Source organism: Parasteatoda tepidariorum, chromosome 12 (genome assembly GCF_982258835.1).
Source record: "Parasteatoda tepidariorum strain Cologne lab strain chromosome 12, Ptep-v5.0, whole genome shotgun sequence".
NCBI lineage: Eukaryota > Metazoa > Arthropoda > Arachnida > Araneae > Theridiidae > Parasteatoda > Parasteatoda tepidariorum.
Window position 1 is genome coordinate 20,686,192 of NC_141766.1, and position 16,264 is coordinate 20,702,455.

A 16,264-nucleotide genomic window follows, 5' to 3' on the forward strand; every position below is an offset into this window, starting at 1 on the left:
TTGCTTGTTTATTTTTTACTTGTTTAGTAGGTTTGATGGAAAAGTGCTTTGCATGCAATAACTGTATTTGTTAATTTTTCCAAAAAAGATAATTTCAAATTAGTGAATTATTTTATTCGAAGCTTTATAGAATAATATAATTTTTATTCAATTATATATAGTCAACTTTATATCTCCTTATCATTTAATATATGTTCATTTTATATCCATAGTTTAATTGCGTTTCAGACGAGTGTACTGTGTGCAAGAACGAGTACACCTTAATAACTGTTGCTCTAATGATTGAATTTTCACTAACTGGGACTCAATATGAATAGTTCAATTATTACTTAATTAACTCAGTATAATTAGTGAGGACGATATTTTAAAACACAAAATCTGACATGAAAATGTATTTTCTTGACACACGTGTATCTCTTATTTTATTTTATACCCGGCGTTGAACAGATGACCTAATTCTGAGTTAACGACTATCTATGTTCAACTTGTAATTTTGAACCCGACTCAGAAGACAAGGAAACTTCTGGATCAATCATTGGACAAATCTAGCCATAGTGGAGGAATTCTTCAAGGAACTAACCAGTATTTGCGTAGCATGGAGAGGAAAAGCACGTTTAATTTTCACATGGAATTATTTTTGATAAAAAAGTTTTATAATTGTGTGTAAAATATTTCGATTCATTTCATGAGTTCCGGAGATATGGCACACTTAGGGACCTAACATTCAACCAATTTACACTCACGAACCTAAACATTCAAGCACTTTCCTATTCATACCATATTTTTCTAATTCCGTCTAACCCATATTTTCAAGGTAATTCCATATCCGCGAAAAAACTGAATGTTTTACTTATATCTTCCCACATCTTTATGTAACACTGTTTTCACTTTATCTCTGTATGGCGAACAAAATATTTGAATTTTTTAATTTAAAATTAAAAATTTCTGTTTTCGGAATAATTATTTGATTCACAATATTCACAAAATTCCTACAATCTGGAAAATTAAATAGTAGGAAACTTACAAAGAAAACTACTTTTAACTACTAAGTAACTAAGTATATATGTATATACATATGTATATACATATATATATATATATATATATATATATATATATATATATATATATATATATATATATATATATATATATATATATATATATATATAGTTAGTTAGTTAGTTAGATAGAAGAAGAAATGGTTCAAGAAGTGGAAGCTAAGTTCAAATTAGTTTTTAGTAGCCTTGAATAAGCTTAGTTATCACTTTGAGATTTTTTTCCATGTCGTAGCAACCCTCATTCAATATTATTTTATATTTTCTTCCAAAAGTAGTAACTATTTCATTTTGTTCAATTTCTTTTAATGATTATGAAATGCAATCTTTTAAAAAAATAAGTTCCAAAAATTAAACTCATTATAATTAACAAGAAAATTTTTAAAATAATTTTTTGCTCTTTCCAAACACATATAAGCTATTTAAGGTTTATAATTTCATAAAATAATATTAAATTTCAATTTTTCCTGCTACACGTGATAAATTTTTATTAATATAATTAGCAACGTAAAATCACTTAAATATCTATGAAACAGATACAAGGGGTCGGCAATGACAGCAAAAAGTTAAAATAGGTAGCCGAACTGTTTTTTCAGCAATTATTATATAAGTTCATTTATTTTATTCACCACAACATAATCCAAAAGAAAAAATATGCAGTTATAACTTTGAACTAAAAATGATTAGATATGTTGGAATTAAATTAAAAACAGTAATAAGTCTTTTAAATTAGCCATGCCCACATTTAAACTATCTGTTTATATTTTTTCCCCAATTGTCTGCATTATCATTATAAGTTCATTTACTTTATTCACCATAACATAATCTAGAAGAAAAATTATACAGTTATAACTTTGAACTAAAAATGATAAGATATGTTGGAATTAAATTAAAAACAGTAATAAGTCTTTTAAATTGGCCATGACCACATTTAAGCTATCTGTTTATATTTTCCCCCCAATTGCTTGCATTATGAAATAATCGACATCTTTAACACAAATTTAAATTTTTTTACATATATAATCAAAAAACAAAACATATTGTTTAGTTTAATACAGCTTTATGGACTTAACCGAAAAATTAATAAAAATAAGTACACTCTAAGGAAATTAAGTTTAATCCTGAATCATTATATCGGTAAGGTACCTGTCGGACAAGTTGCAACGTTATTAAGGTATTAAATTGAGTCATATACGGAGAAAAAAATTCTGGTAAAATTACCATACTGTATAGCAATGTCATTTCTCGTTAAAAATAAATAAATAAATAAACATAATTCATGTTTATAAAGCCAAAATATATGGAATTTGTGCCATAGGTTTGGTAATTTTTCCGTTTACCTGAAAACGGTTTACCGTAAACCGATTTTCAAACCGATTAACCGATTTTCAAAATTCCAGTCCTTATTAAAGCAAATATTGTAAAAAATGCAAATCTGAATTGTAAATTTAACCGAATAAATGGTGCTTATGCCATGCTCTTAGATATCATGGTAAAATTACCAAATTTTGAAACATTAACAGCATTTTATCACTTATTATAAAGCCATCTTATATTGTTAATTTTACTAAAATCATTACCTAGGTAAAAATTAACGAGCTTTTTGGTGTTCCTATTGATCCAGAAACACGCCAATTCTACCATAATCTGGTAATTTTAACCATACTTTTTTTCACTGTATTTCCGCATTTTAAACCATGTCATGCAATCTAGTTTAAGAAGAATTAAATTTTACGATAAGGTTCACCTTGTCACCTTATTAAGATTTCCGCAATTTTGAATGGTATTATCGTTCAATACGATCCAAAATTTTCTAACTGCTTAAATCGAATATTTAATAGTATAGAACAGGGGTGGCGAACCTTTATGCACCAACGTGCCATTTTTTCTAAAAAAAATTTTAATGTTGTCATAGACGTGCCGACAAATAGTTTCGACTTCGTGATTATAGCGTAAGTAATAATATTAAATACTATCAACTCAAAACTATTTATTACAAAATAAAATACATTTTGCAATGTCTCAGTTATACGCGTAATTCAACTTAAAGTAACATCAGTGTGACTTCTGTTGTTGCAGATTAGATGACAAATAACTTATATTAGAGTTATAAGATGTTAGTTTAAGCAAAACTGTTAATTAGTTTGCTAGTTATTTATTGTTAGCTTGGTTTTTTATGGTTATTAATTGCTTTTTTGGCCTTAATTGTTCAGTTTTTTGTGAATTTTAATTTAATTGTTATTATGCTTCATATCGGAACTTCGTGATCGGTAGCGTGCCCGAAATATTGTGTCGCGTGCCATAGATGGCACGCGTGCCATTGGTTCGCCATCCCTGGGTAGAACAATTCGGGTTAATTTGTAAAATTTAATAGTTAGCACTTAGTTAGACCCTTTTATTACAAAATGGCTGCAGAATATTTTCGTTTCGAAATGAACATCACAAGATTATATAATTATGTGAGGAATATTACTTTGTAAGAGCTTTAATGTTAATAAATTCAGAAACTGGTACACGATTTAAATTACCATAACAGCCTTGTAACATAAAACTCTGCAAATTTTCTATCACCATAATAAGTTGTTAAATAGAATCGTGTTTCCGCTCCATTTAAGCCATAACGGAATGAAATCAAATTTAAGAAAAATGTAACCACAAACATTCTGAAAAAAAAATCTCTGAATTTTCCAGACTGATTTTATCAAATTCTCTTGAATTTGTAAGCAGTGGTCTACATCTTATAATCAATTTTTTCAGCTGGGTCTCATAATATCTTAAATAAAGTATAAAATATCCTACAACATTTTTAAATTCTTGTCATTTGAGAAAATAAAAATTTGAAAAAAATTTATGAGATCAGTTTTTTGGAAGAAAAAAAATTGGTCTTTCAGATACCTTAAATTTAAATTAATTAATTTTTTAATTAAATATTAACATGAACCTAGGCGTCCGGTGGCTGAGCGGTAGCGCTTCGCGTTGTCGTGCCACAGGTCCCTGGTTCGATCCTCTGGCCGGGCAAGGTTGACTCAACCTTTCATCCCTTCAGTGGGTCGATAAATGAGTACCAAGCATGCTTGGGAGCTAAACACTGGGGGTTCCGCGTTCGGCTGACCACCTGACCAGAGCGTCTGTTCCTGCACCCCAGAGCTCAAGGTCAACTGAGATGGGCACAGTAGGCCTTGGCCCTCTATGGGCTGTCGCGCCACTGAGTTTAGTTTTTTAGTATTAACATGAGCCTAGTTTCCCTTTAATTTGAACCATAGCAACTTATAATCAAGTTTAAGAAAAATTAAATTGCACGGTAATATGATTGACATTGTTATCTTAATAATGTTTCAGCAATTTTGAAGGATATTATGGATTAACACCTTTCAAAATTTCTGTCAAAGTTAAAGAAATAGTTAATGGTATAACAGAAATCCAGGTCAATTTGTATAAAATAATGGTACTTATTTAGAGCTTTTTAATACAGAATGGTAACAGAATAGTTTCTTTCTGCAATAAGTATCCTAAACTTAAGTGGGAAGCAATATGCAAAAACTTCTTGAACGAAAGGAAGAGCTCTATTTAATGCATTCAAAAAAATGATAAACGTTGTTTAGGGTGGCTGACAGGTTCAAGGACTTTTTCTAGAGTTTTAGAAAACAATAGAACATCCTACTGTATGACCTCAAGTTAAAAAGATTCCTGTCCATTGTTGCTCTTAAACTGGGCTTCATTCAGCTGATCACCGCTTCCGAAGCATCGAATTGATTTTCTTCATTGTTGTTGACTATGACCTTTAGACAAGGTCATGTCCTAAAAGATTTTTCAAGACAACAACTCCATCCGTAGTGTATTCAAAATATTCTTGATAAGCAAATTGTCACGTTCCTTCCAAGATAAGTAGCAATAAATCATGTTAAATTGAAATCAGGGTTCTTTTAAAAAGGTCTGATTTGCATTCGATTTTATCCAGGTATGCTTTGGATGGCTTAAACGATTGATGCTTTTTTTGTACGAAAAATAACCTTCGCTAATTTGAGTATTAACGATATTTAGCTCAAGGCGAGTACTTAGCTTGATTTCATCATGGATGGGGAAAGAGTTGTAATTGATGAGTAGTTCTTCAAATTAATTTTATATCTAGAAGAACAATGATGATTTATTTCCGATTGCATTAGCAAACGGTAGTCGTGAATGCTACTTCCGGTTTCTTACATTTTGTTAAGAAATTGAAGACAATAAAAAGTAGTATTCAATGTCGCAGAGATGCTTCTTTGTTGATTTATTGCGCTTATTTCAGGGACTTAAAATACATGAGAGTTAGAATGACATAAATGAAATGTTAAACAAAAGATCCGGATTTTTCGAAATTTTTTATTAATGTTAATTCAATCAAAGCCAACTCAACCTCACGAGCTTTTCTTTGTTTTTTTTTTAAAAAATGAATAATTTAAAGCTAATTATCTTTGGGTTAATACAGTGTTTCCCAAAGTGTGGTACGCGTACCCCTAGGGGTACGGGAACTGTTTAGCGGTGGTACGCGTTCTTATGCGAAATATCTTGCAACAAACGAAAATTTCAAAAAATTTTATTTAAAAATAAAGCTAGCCATGAAAATTTACGATTACGTATTTTTCTATTGGCTATTTTTTATAGAGTTAACAGTTAATATTTAGTGATGTCAACAGCCAGTTGTGATTTTCAACTTTTGTGCAATTTTTTATAGTAAAAAATACATTCATTTTTTTATTAGTGGTACACAGCGTTACGAAAAATTTAGAAAGGGTACACAAAAGTCATAAGTTAGAGAAACACTGTTTTAAAGCAAGCACAATGATTGCTAGCCATAACGAATGCTTGCAAACAGTAAACATATCATGATGGATGGAATAGAGGCTGGCCGCTTCGCCGCCCAGTTAAAACCGCAAGATTAGGACTAGTACCCAAGAAGCATTAAATATTGTTGAATAGTTTGAAGAAGAGAACAGATTTACTCCTCACAAATACTAGTTAAAACTGAAATGGTTAATATGTCCGTTATCTAACTTTTGATTAAATATTATTTACGTTAACGCTAGGAAGACTTTTAAAGCAACATACTTATTGATATTGTATGATCATTAAAAAATCATTAATAAATTTCAATTCTTAAATTAAACTGAAAGTTTAAATTATTTTTGAGAAAGCTCAAAACTTTTAATAGTGAAATTTTAACTTATTTAAATTATTTGGGATTGAAATACTTGTCAAATAAAAATAAATCTGCTATAATCATTTTTTTATGAATTTTTTATAGCAAGATCTCCAGAAGTAAAAATTACCGTACTATATAAAAAGAAAATGATTTTTGACTAATTTCCTTAAGGGATATTATCCAAATATATTATTATTACTTAAAAATTTACCGCGGTAAATTTTACAAATTTCTGGCTCTATGTGAACACCAAAAAACTCAGTAATTTTTACCGAAGCGTTTTTGATAATGATTCTGGTAAAATTAGCAATAAATTATGGTTTTATAATCTATGGTAAATGTGGTAAAATTTGGTACATGATATTATAATACCTTACAGCATGGCTTAAAAAAACCAGAATTGGTTAAATTTACTTTTCATTGGTTAAATTTACTTATTATTGGTTAAATTTACTTTTCAGATTTGTATTTTTTTTAATAAATATGTGGTAATAAATTATAATTTTGAAAACCAGAATTTCCAGTAAACCGTTACCATGCGAGAGGAGATATTACCAAATGAATTGTTTATTTTGCGTATATTTTGGTTTTATTACAAAAATACAAGAATCATTATTTTTTTAAAGAAATTATATTAACCGTACAAATGTGGTAATTCTACCAGAATGTTTTTCTCCATGAAATTTTACCAACTTTTTTTTCGAATTTCATGTATAAATACAATATTAGAAACATTATTCATCATTGATATTTCCTTTATTTGCAAAATCAATTATTGATGCATTTTTGAAGAGAGATGAAAAAAAAAAATTTCTCAAACTAGTACAAATATAATTCTGATAATCAAACAGTGTTTTTAGTAACTATTAAATTGTTTTTTTGATGTTAAAAAAATGTGTAAAATATATATTTTTGCTTGTAATTAGAGCGTCAAAGATACACAAAAGGCACAATGGTGTCCCATCTGCGTCAAAAGTTTAACCGAGCAGTTTTTTTAGTTACTATTTTAACTATTTTTTCAACAATTGTAACTATTTTATCGCGATTTTTTCAAACATTTTCAAAAAGCATTCAAGATATTTTAGTTCTGAAGATTAATTTCACACATTTCATGCACTCAACATGCTTGACAGGCATACATAAAAAGTGATATAATTCAAATAATCTTTTTTTAAAAATGTGCAGCGATCCGTGTAAGGACATTGTTTGCTTACATTTTCGTAAGGTTATCATTGTTGACTGTAACGGAAAGAAATCAATGAACGGATTTTTTTTTCAAAACAAGAAATATCTATCACTTGGCGTCAATTTGGCGAATTAAGCGTCAAGATTAAGGTCACTTCGGTATGTGATTGTCTCTTGAGAACATTTTTATTCCACTGACTTAGAAAATTGTTTTTTTTTTCTATTTGTAAAAAAACGTAGAATGGTATTTTGCTAGAGCGAATATATTACGAGAAAAATTTTACTATCACAAAACCGTTTACTTCACTGAAAAACGCGGCAATTTAAATACAGATGCTTGTTTTTTCAGCAGATAATTACTGTTATTTTAAGAAACGAACTCCGTTATTTTAACAAAAAAATTCTGTTATCTTGACAAAAATACCTATTTTAGTATTGTGGTTAGGGCGAGAAGAGAGCAAAATTCGTACGTTCAGCCGAAGCTGGGATTCGAACCTTGATCAACCCAAAGGGAGGCAAGCACTTTGCCCTCTAAGCTGTCACAGCACAAGAGTCTTCTGTATAAAGAAAAATTTGAAACTGTCCTTAGCTTATTGGAATAATATTTAAATATAAAAATGTTTAAACCTATAGTTGCCCACCGGTATAAAAATGTCTGTCAACTTAACTTATCTAAAATATAATAATCAGATAAAATGTCAATTTGATAATAAAATTAAATCGCATTTTTATTTATACGATGATTGAGTCTATAATATAAGAGTATAAGTAATATAAGAAACTGAAAAAATTAGAGTAAGTATTAAAAAAAAATGGTAAAATGATTTTGTAATGGTACAGCTGTCGTACGGAAAGCAGAAATGCATGTCAAAAACTAAAATTTGAACTGAGGTTCTAATCAGTTAAAACTGTCAAATACAGTACCGTGAAAAACAGAGAAAAACCGTCATCAAAACAGCTTTTTTCCGGTAAACAGGGAAATTCTGTAAAAAGAACGGAATTTTTTTAGAGTATAGGAAGGAAATATTGCATTAAATTTGTATGTTCTCAATTACTAAAATAAATAAATAAAATAAATAACTAAAATAATAAATAAAACAAATAAATAAAACAAATAAATGAAATAAAATAAATAAAATATATGTAAATTTCAGTTCAGGCTGCGTAAAAACTCCAAAGAGTATTAAAAATGTTTAATTTAATTTTCGGTTACAAAACTAGTATTTATGATAAGTTCAAACTCGCAATAAATGTTTTATTAGTAATTAAGATATTGAAACAAAATACTTCCTGATGGTTTTATATTTACTGACTATAAATGATTAAATGAATACTTACGCGGCGTACCATTCATATTTTTCTGCAAACATTCATACCAAATAGGACATTGCATAATGTCCCAAATGAGCCTTCAATAATTTCATAAATCCAAAACTGACATTGGCCGCTATTTCAGAACATACTTACCTTCATATCCTTTTGATTGTTTCCATTGTTACCAATGTATTTGCAACACTACATAATCAAAATTTTAAAGAATGCATAGATGATAAAGAATATATGTCTGTAATTTCATAATTAAACACTTACTTACTAACTCTGGTGTAATTCAGTCTTCCGCTAAACATTCGTGTCTATTAGATATTAAAGGTAAATAAACTTTGCTGAAAAATTTTCCGAATCAAATTACGATAAAAAGTACTGGGTGCACTCAGGGTGACAGTACTTTTTATCGTAAAATACAATTTTATCCTAACATTTTACGGAACAGAAATTAGATATACCGTAATTTTCACAGTGATATTTATCGTAAAATCACGTAATTAAATAAACAAGACAGTAAAAATTACGGTAAAAACGATAGAATGGATTTTACGAATGCTATACACTCAAGGTGCCTGTACTTTTTACCGTAATTTGACCCGAAATTTTTTAGTGTAGTGCTTTTATAAGACTATCGTTTTATAACTATACTTTATAAAATTCTGAGTAAAACAACGGTAAAAAGTACTGGTACCCTGAGTGCCGATACTTTTAACAGTGAAATCCTTTTTTGCCTTAAAATTGTACGGAAAAAATTGATCACTGAAGCACTGTAATTAAGTAAATATTACTCTAAAAATAACGGTAAAAAATTTTACTCTAAAAATAGATTGTACGGATGCTTCCCTTAGGATGCCACTACTTTTAACCGTATCTGGATTTTTTTATAGGGTACTGTTGCGAGTTTAAGTGAAATTTTTTTATCTCAACGAAACATACGACCATGAGTTTTAATAAAACATGCATGATAATAATTTATTTTTCCAATTTTAAGGAACTAACTAATTGCTCAATATGCCATAATTTATTTGAAAAATTGAAATGTTTCGGGCAACTTTACAAAAAGTTACTTTTTTGGAATTATGTTTTATCATCGTAATTTTTATTTTCATTTTGAGTAAAATCATTTGGATTAACAAAAAAATTGGGGGGGGGGGGATTTAAAGAACATCTCAGCACCAATTTTTCAGTTTTTTTTTTTAAATTTTCAACCCAATCGCATAAAATAACTAAATATAAGGACTGGTTATATTTTAACTCTAAGTAACGTCATAGAAAGGATTCTAGGGAGCATACAAAATATTTCATTCAGGAAGAGTTGGGCAATTCAGATTTGTGTCTCCAATTTTTTACGAAGAACAAGCTAAATCAATATTTATACAATCCATATTTCAATTTCATTTAAAAATTGAACCAAATATCGTATTGTATTGAAATATGATATAGTTCTCCAATGCTAAAATCTCTCTCTCTCTCTCTCTCTCTCTCTCTCTCTATATATATATATATATATATATATATATATATATATATATATATATATATATATATATATATATATATATATATATATATATATATATATATATATATACATATATATACATATATATATATATATATATATATATATATATATAATGCTCATTCCAATTTCATTTAAAAAATTGAATCACATATTGCATTGTATTGAAATACAATAGTTTTTCAATGCTAAAAAACAAAAAAGGCGTAAAAAAATTAATTAAAATAAAGAAAGAAATAGTAAGTACTGCTTAATATGAATTAAATTTATTTAAAACGTTAAATCGCACATCGTAACACTTTGAAATTAATTTTTCCGAGCCTAAAATAAAAATAAAATATAGGTTAAAAGAAAAAAGAAAAAGTGTTGAATAGAATATCAATGAAATTAATTTCAAAAATTGAATCACATCTCACGTAATTTCGAAATGTAATTTTTTTCTACATAAAATTCTTTTAAAAACGGTCTAAAGTAAAGAAAAGATAAAAAAATGTTAAGTAGAATTTAATATCAATGAAAAAAATAAGAAAATTTGAAAAACAAACAAACATGCATTTAGACCGCTTTGTTACAATTATTTGAAGAACACTTTTTATTAAATACTTTTATTAAGAAAACCAGAATTTCTTTTAAACCATTACCATTCGAACGAAAAATTACCAAATGAATGTTTTCAATATCTTCAGTATTATAATTTTTTTATCCGGAGATTTCATTACCATACAGTACGGTAAATATTGTCAAAATTTATTTCACCGTGTACAGAGAGAATAAATTAAGAAGAAATATACATAAAAGAATAGAAATGAGTTCATAAAATTATTTATTTTTTCGAATGAATGCAGTTTTTCTTTGTTTGCTCGAGTTAGTACTATTATTAAAACAGATACACAACCAAGTAATAACATATGAATGTCATTAAATGAGTTCAGAACAGATCATAATTGTAAATAAATGACTACAAATTACCCCCAATGTCATAAAAAATGTCACGCACATTTATGATCACAATATTTCTCCTTTCTGGAATGTCATATCAAAAAACGCTATTCCATTTTTACGAGAAATTACCAATAAGTCGACCAGAAACTACATTCTTTTTATGTCAAAAGAATTTATGTGGTCAAAAATATGAAAATGTCTTGAAAATTTGTATTTTATTAAATGAGACTTACTTTTATTATTTCATTTTGATACAAGAAAAGATAGTTTCCAAGAAATTAAAAAATTTAGTAGTTAACAAATGTCTAAAAAATATGTTTTTTACGAATAAATCTTCTTTTACTTATTTATTTTCTGGTAAAAGCTCTGAGTTTTTTAAAAGAGGAAGAGTTTACTAAAAGAAACCTCGGCAAGCGTTTTGAGCTTATAAATTTTATTGAATAAAACATATTTTTCTTATTTGATTTGTGGTACAAAAATTAATTTGTGAAAAAATAAAGAGCAAAATTTTTAACAAATTTCTTGAAAGTATGCTTTTTATTGAATCTTCTCTTTTTTCTTCTCTCTTTCTCTTCTTCTTCTCTTTAATAAGAATAAATAAAAAAAAGAGAATCTTCTCTTTTTTTCTTGTTCACGAGGAGATGCATTCTGGTATAACCACAGTACTGTATGGTAATGGCACTTTTGATTAAACGAAGCATTATTCTGGTTAATAAAATAGAAATATACGATATTTTTATTTCGCAATTTTATCCTTTCATTGGTTACGTATTACCGGAAATACTGGATTTTGAAGTTATAGTTCTTATTACCACATATTTCATAAAAAAATACAATACAGAGAAGCGTAAATTTTACCGAATAAATGTTTAATACCATGCTTTAAGGTATCATTATAAATTTACCGAATTTTATCACGCATTATAAAGCCTCATTTTATTGTCAATTTTACCAAAATCATCACCTAAGCGCTTCAATAAAAATTACCGAGCTTTTCGGTAGAAACACGGTAAAGCCAGAAACACGATAAATTTTACCATATTCTGGTAGTTTTGACCATACTTTTTTCTCAGTATACAAGCAATAAGTTTCTAAACAGTGAAGAATTTAGAGAAAGAACCTTTAAAAAAACCTCCTAAAAAGTATCAATTTTACTGAAATTTTTTTCATTTTCTTATTCAATTCCTTATACAGGAAAAAAGTATTTTTAAAAAAATAAAGTGTTTAATGACAGAAATTTTTACTCATGTCTTGAAAATATATATTTTAACGAAGAATTTTTCTTTTACTTATTTATTTTATTCATTTTCTGTCAAAAGAAATAAGTTTCTTAAAATGAAGAGTGTTGGAGGAAAGCTATTAAATATTTTTTTAACTGTCTTTAATTTAACTGGAAAAAATTTAAGCATACTTTTAACTAAACTCTTTTTACATTACAAATTAAGGCAATCTTTTTCTTTAAAAAATAAATCTATAACTTACGTAACTATTATCACAACTGTATCATACCAAAATGCGACTAAATTCCTTCTCTTTGTTTGTTTCATTATGCCAATAAAGCGAATTATAGAATTTATAATTCCAAAAAAAGGTTATATTTTTGAAAAAGTCATTCTCAGGTATTTTTGTAAAATATGCAACAAACTATAACCTACATAACTGTAGTATTCCAAAGACAAATCGAATTCCATTTATTTGTTGTTTTTTTTTAAATTAAGGCAATCTTTTTTTTTAAAAAATAAATCTATAACTTATGTCAATGAAAATAGTTATAGAATTTATAATTCCTAATAAAAGATAATATTTTTAAAAAAGTTATTCTCGGGCATTTTTTAATATATAACAAACTATAACTTACCTAACTGTAGTATTCCAAAAACAAATCGAATTCCATTTATTTGTTTTTTAAATTAAGACAATTTTTCTTGAAAAATAAATCTATAACTTATATAACTGTATCACTCCAAAAAGGGATCGAACTCTCCCCTATTTGTTTGTATATTTATAAGCGTTTGTTAAACAAGTTTCATCGATGTCAAGGCTAGCAGTGGGCTGGGCAGCCGGATAACCGAACCAAAAAAAAAATAATAATAAATAAATACTTTCTCAAAGATTCTATACAAAAACATCACGTAAAATCTATTGATACGGGGAAACAAGTTTCCTTGTCTGATAAAAAAAAATGTTTCGTTTAAGGAAATAAAAGATTTTAGAATCACATGTTTAAGATCTAGGTAACTGAGACTAAATAACTTTCATTTTTTATAATCAGATTTCTAAACGGAAGTTCTAATTCAGTTTTCACTCATTGCTTCTAAATTAATATATATAATTCACTCATCATTAAAATAATGCCACAAGGCATTATCAGGGGAAATAAAAACGTGAATTCATTGACATTCACGCCCTAATTATGCGGAAGAACAACACATAATCTACAATGCATTTTTTTAAAGAATATATTTTAAGATTTTAATGGTTACTCACTATCCGTTTACTTTGAAACTTCTACTGTTCTAATTTATTTATTTTTCAGTTATAAAATTTTTTGTTATAAAATAACCATTGTTTTGAAAAGACAGAAATGTGTTAGCAGCTCAAAAACAACTCAACGAATCTAAAATTAAAAGACAATATAATTTGTTCAACATTGTGTGCATTTCTATGTAACATATTGAGCAAAAATTATATTAATATATATTAAGCAATAAAATTGATAGTAATATATATATGTATTTTACACTTCATTAAACAATGCCTCTAGGCATAAACAGAAGAAGAAAAAAAGCGTGAATTCATTGACATTCACGCCCTGAATATGCAGAAGAACAACGCATATTCTACAATGCATGTTTTTAACGAATATATTTTAAGATTTTAATGATTACTTTCTTCATTTACTTGTTTAATGTAAGTAAATGTTTAAATAGTTTATAAACTACTCAATGAATTTAAAAATATAAACCAATATGATTTGCTCAATATTGTATGAATTACTATGTAGAGTATTGAGTAAATATAATTTACACGGAGAAAGAAATTCTGGTAAAATTGCTGTACTGTATGGTATTGACATTTTGTGGTAAAATGAAACATAATTCTGATTAATTCAATCCAAATTTACGGTATTTAAACAATTTATTTGATAATTTTTTCGTTCATATGGTAACGATTTACCGAAAATTCTTATCTTACTCTTCTTATTCCTTCACATAGTAAATTTAGAAAAATAAATGGTTTTTATACCATGCTCTGAGGTATCATAATAAAATTACCAAGTTCAATCACATATACCAAATTTTATTACAACTAAAAAATTTTATCACAATTTCTAAATTTTATCACATCTTAAAAAACCAAGTTTTATTCTTAATTTCCCCGAAATTATTGTGAAAGCACTTCATTAAAAATTTTCGAGTTTTTTGGTGTTAAGATAGAGCCAGAAATACGGTAAATTTTACCATATTCTGGTAGTTTTAACTACATTTATTTTCTCAGCGTAATAAATAATATCATAAATATCAATATGTATATATACATATATTGTTTGTTCTTTACTAAAATAATGCCTTTAGGCATGATTAGAGGAAATAAAAAAAACGCAAATTCATTGACATTCATGCCCTAGTTATGCGGAAGAATTACATATAATCGATAACAAAGGTTTTTTTTTTCTTTAAAGAAAATCTATGACTTTTATGATAGCTTTTTTTTCTAAGCTTTTAACGAATATCTTTAAATCTAACACATTTTTTAATAGAAAAAGCTATTGTTCAGCATTCAAAACATTTAAAGAAATGTGTGAATCGAAAATTAATCATAAAAATGTTTTTAAAATGAAATTACTTTGCTAGAATTAGAGACACAATAAAAAGTTGAGCGTTTGATCTTTAAAAACTTTAGATAATGTTTTTATGCTTTTATATGAATTAAAATTATATTATTAATCATAAAATGAAAGCTAAAAACACTGCACACTAAATTATAATACATAATACAGTTAAAATATTCTTAACTCGTTCGATAGTTCAATAAAAATGAGAAACATTACACACATAAACCTTCTTTTTTGAATAATCAACTCTTTTTTTAGTGGAATAGGAAATTAAGAAGACAAACATGTTTTAAAGTCGAATTCACAATTTAAATCAGCAAATTGTTTTAAAACTTTTTTTGAACTAGCATACTAATGTAATGATCTATTGTAAAGAAGGAAGCCATTGTGCTTAAAGGCTGTTAAAAGTTCTTAAATTTTTAAAGTATTCTGTGTATAAAGTGCTTAAAATTCTTAATTGTTTGAATTGTAACGAATAGAAAATTCAGAAAACTAAGCATCTATTCTATTTAGTTTTTTTTTCCATTTAGAATAACAAAGAAAAATAGAATCAAATCATTTAAAAAGTTTGTTACATTTAAAGTCGTAATTTTCTCACCCATTACTAATGTTTTTAACCTTAATCAGAATAAATAAAAAACTTGAATTTATTGGCCCACAAAGCCTTAATTATGCGGAAGAAATTACGCTTTTTTTTATTTTATGATTTTAGAAACTGGTTCTTTTTCAATTAACTTTGCATCGATTATAATATTTATTATTTTTAAAAAATTTAAATCCCTTTTGAATAAAACTCTTTGTTTCATAAAAACTTTGACATTCATAAAATCTTACAATTCGGTCTTTCTCAATAAATAAGTAAACAAAAGTTAATCGAAAAATCATTCAATAAATAACAAACAAAAGTTAATCGAAAAATCAAAGTGCATTTGAAATATAATTGTTGAGTGTAAATTGTGTCAAAATAATACAATAACAACTATTATTTCATAATTGCTTATACCTTGGGAAATATAAATATATAATATTAAAAAGTATTTTGAAAAAGCTTTAATGTAGCAAGAAGTAAAAGATTTAATACAAAATAGGAAACAATAAACTTTGCTTTACTTTTCATTAAATATGCATTTCAAAGCATCAAATTGAATAAATAACAAAAGTAATAAAATAATGATTGGTATTTTCATTAATGAGGAAGTGGTTCATGTTATTTTAAA

The 16,264-nt window shown here is 26.9% G+C and overlaps 1 protein-coding gene across 5 annotated transcripts in view; it reads right to left on the reverse strand.

The window, feature by feature from the left end:
* LOC107447774 (uncharacterized) overlaps window positions 1–16,264 on the reverse strand; it is a 75,431-nt gene that overhangs the window by 46,767 nt on the left and 12,400 nt on the right. The window contains exon 2 of one of the 5 annotated variants that reach the window (XM_071188080.2): window positions 8,347–8,405. The exons of 3 other annotated variants lie outside the window; for them this stretch is intronic. The gene's annotated coding sequence lies outside the window, so the exon portion shown is untranslated. Of the gene's footprint in view, window positions 1–8,346; window positions 8,406–13,070; window positions 13,224–16,264 lie in introns of those variants that run through there. One more of the 5 variants, XM_016062784.4, reaches the window with a different exon arrangement.